Source organism: Myotis davidii, unplaced genomic scaffold (genome assembly GCF_000327345.1).
Source record: "Myotis davidii unplaced genomic scaffold, ASM32734v1 scaffold573, whole genome shotgun sequence".
NCBI lineage: Eukaryota > Metazoa > Chordata > Mammalia > Chiroptera > Vespertilionidae > Myotis > Myotis davidii.
The window spans coordinates 5,266,438-5,270,281 of NW_006285997.1; the positions used below are offsets into that span (position 1 = coordinate 5,266,438).

The window sequence follows — 3,844 nt, forward strand, 5'->3', positions numbered from 1 at the left end:
AAAGATCCTGGACAGAACCTGGCTACAGAACTTGGTTGGAGAACCTAGACAGAACCTGGCTGAAGAACCCTACTACAGAACCTGGCGACCGAACCTGGCTGGAGAACCTAACCCGAACCTGGCAGGAGAACCTAGCGAGAGAACATGGCCACAGAAGCTGGCTGGAGATCCTAACCAGAACTTCCCTGGAGATCCTGACTAAAACTTGGCTAGAGATCCTGGCTAGGCTGCTGATCAACTGAACGCTGTCTCCGTGTCATTCCTTCTTCGCCGACTCCATCCACACCTTTGGGGACCCCTGGACCTACTGGGGTTGGACCCCAGCATTCTAAGTATTTGGAAGAAAAACTACAGATGACTCTTTACTCCTCCCTGATCCCTTTACCTAACCTCTAGGTCACTCATCATATTACTTGTTAATATCCTGCTTTCCAAAATAAAAGCAGGTGAACACAAGTTTGTTAAGTGTCACTTGACCAAATAAGTTTTAAAATAGATAAAACATTTTCGCCCTGGCAAGTGTTACTCAGTTGATTGGGCATCGTCCCCTGCACCGAAGTGTGGCCAGTTCAACTCCTGGTCAGGGCACTTGCCCTAGTTGCAGGCTCGATCCCCCATAGGAGGTATGCTCTCACCCTCTCCCCTCCTTTCTCTCTAAAAATCAAGTTTCAAAAACAAAATAAAAATAGATAAAACTCAAATTATCACAACACAAGCCTCAGTTTTCACATTCATTGAAACATTTTAGCATTACTCAAAGATGAAAATTGGAAATGTGTGTGCTTATTCGGAAAAAAACCACTGAATTTATTCTCCAGAAATAAAAGCAGACTTATGATGACAAGTTATATTCTAAACTTCAATAAAAGCTGTTTGGACAAACTATTTGATGAATACTTGCCCCCATTAAACAGCAAGATATCTGTTGCATTAAAGAAGTCAGAAATTGAGTCACTTCTTTCAGTTGCTTTCAGTTGCTAGAATACTGGCAATCCCCATAAATATATTTAATGTACCTTGGAGCTTCCCAGCATGTAATTGATGGGATCATATCTTTGAACTACATACACTGAGATTATTTCTGCACACATGATCACTTTCTGCCTATCATACAGAAGCAACATGCTGAAAAGAGCTAATCCACCATAAATTGCCACTGACTACAGCATGGCACCAGGCACAGTGGTAGGTGGAGGGAACATGGATCCCAGTGAGGATACAAAGACTAGGTCCAAGCCAACTCCCAGCAATGCTCCCATGTTCAGAAACTTCTCGCTGGCATGCACATGACCACAGTGGAGAGGCCTCCTATGATGCCTGCTGTGTACTTTGCAGCTCTAATGAAAAGAGCTCCCCCTAATATCATCAGAAGAGCCACCATCACACCAGAATGTAGTAATCAAACAAGATGCTTTGGGCTTAACCTCTAGTCATATGGTAATGACCAGCATTCCAACACCAATCTATGGCTGCAAAGGTTGCACCAAGTGTTACCCAAGAGTCTCTCTTCATGAGTTAATGAGAACAGGAGTTCTGCCCACTATCAAGGCAGACAAAGCTATGAAACCAATACTTCTGCCCTGGCTGGTGTGGCTCAGTTGGTTGGAGCATCATTCTGTGCACTGAAGGGTCACAGGTTCTATTCCCTGTCAGGGCACATACCCAGGTTGGGGGTTTAATTCCAAGTAGGCGCGCATATGGGAGGCAACCTATGGATGTTCTCTCACATAGGTGCTTCTCTCTCTCCTTCTTCTTTCTTCTCTCTTTGAAATCAATAGAAATGTATACTTGGGTGAGGATTTAAAGAAAAAAAAAAAGCTGCCCTAGCTGGTTTGGCTCAATGAGTGTCAGCCTGTGGACTGAAGGGTCCTGGGTTTGATTCTGATCAAGGGCACATGCCCAGGTTGCAGGCTCAACCTCCAGTAGGAAGGTGCAGGAGGTATAGCCAATCAGTGATTCTCTCTCATCATTGATGTTTCTATCTTTCTCTCTCCCTCTCCTTTCCTCTCTGAAATAAATAAAAATACATTTTTTTAAAAAGCACAAAAAACTTCCTAATAAGTACACATAGATAGAATGAATTCTACCCATCCTATCCTGAGGCCAAATTACAACCTTTTCAATAGTTCCAATCTCATGAAACATTCCAAGTCATAGTAGCTCCAAGACCAACAGCCTCTCCAGCAGCAAACCATTTTCCCATCTGATCAATTTTAAGTATTTTTTTCCATGATGGTTCCAATGGTGCCTCCTTGAGTCCTTGGCCAGTTTTCTTATGCCAGATCCCAGTTCTTGTCTTGGTGTCATATTTCTTGCTGGGTGTTAAGAGTCATTGATTCTTTGTGATGGAATTCTTCACAAGAGAAGGAAAGCTGGGTTCAACACCTTGGAAGGTGGTGTCAAGAGAAACACAAGTGTTTTGGTCAGCATGGCGGTGCCTCAGTTTTACCAAGCAGATCTGAAATACTTAGCCCCAGGTCACCTCAACGGCCCAGTTGCCTTTCGGGCTAGTGAAATGCGGACATGTACACCCTGGCCTTCCATCACCTCTTATTTTCTCTCCTTCCTTTTTTTGTTTTTTTTTTTAATTGGTCCTACTGTGCTGCTTAGGATCCCAACTAACTGAGAAAAAGAGGCAGGGATACTGGGCATTCTGTCTTTTCTCAGGTAACTAAGGAATTGTCCCTCACATTGCACATTTATGTGTATCTGTTTAGGCAAATACCTGGGGAGAATACATGCTGCTACAGTGACACCATCATCGGCTGTCCCGCCCCCTTCTTGGTCACAGCAGCTGCTGCCACCAAGCAACTCCATTTGGTCTGCCTTACTATTGGGTTGGATCTTGCATACATGATATTAAACACTTTAAAAAATATTGGTTCATTGAGTTTTGCAGATCTTCCAAAAGTTGATATATTCCAGGCTGTAATATTTAAAAACCCAAATTAATTAAAATCACCAGCAATCTTACAAAGAGTATTTTGAAAGTAGTGTTAACCTCACAAGGCCCTAACAGGATTTCACAGGGGTCTGTAAACCACTTTGAGAGCAATTGCCTTAAGTCATATAGTTATATTTAATTCACCATCTCTGAGGTTTCAGCTCTTCCATGCCTGCCAATTTTTCTGTACCATAAACAAGAAACCTTTTCTGTCACCAAAGAAACATGCTACAGTGAAGAATTACAAAGAGCTACCAATAATCTCAACAACGTCTTCAAGCAAGCATGAACTTACTGCACCCTCACTATGGGCCAGGCAACAGCCCAGTGAGTAGGAAAAAATGAATTAAACTCATGAATAGAATAGTTTTATTGGCTTCTATTTGAGATTCAACTTTGTTCCTCTCAAATGGTCCAGTAACTATTGTTCATTAAATAATTTACACTTGTGTTTTAAAACTACAAGTTGCCAAGGACTACATGAAAACTCTCTGAATTATTTGCAACTTTTCTGTAAATCAAAAATTATCTAAAATAAAAGTTTTATTTTTAAATTAATTGATACAGTTATAGAGAAATACATATATTTTTTTCTCCCCAGTTTCCACTATGAATGGTGTAAAGACTCAAATATAGCTCTGGCATATAGATTTTACTTCTGGAGAGAACACCAAACTGACTAGCACATATATGGTCCCTATTTCAAATCCCTAGGAGAGAAATTTTGATCAGCCCAGATAGAGTCAAATGTTTACCCTTACTTCATTCAACTAGGGCCACTGTTGCAGGGTCATGTTGTACAAATTTGGCTGCCAAGTGTGCAGCTATGTGGGTGTGAGAAGCGTTCTTAATCAAAGTAACATGACCTGAAAAGATACCTCAAAATTGTCTGCCATATAT

At 41.4% G+C, this 3,844-nt stretch overlaps 1 pseudogene; it reads right to left on the minus strand.

The window, feature by feature from the left end:
• Positions 1–951: 951 nt before the first annotated feature.
• On the minus strand, positions 952–2,430 carry LOC102773495 (annotated as a pseudogene).
• Between the last annotated feature and the right edge of the window lie 1,414 nt (positions 2,431–3,844).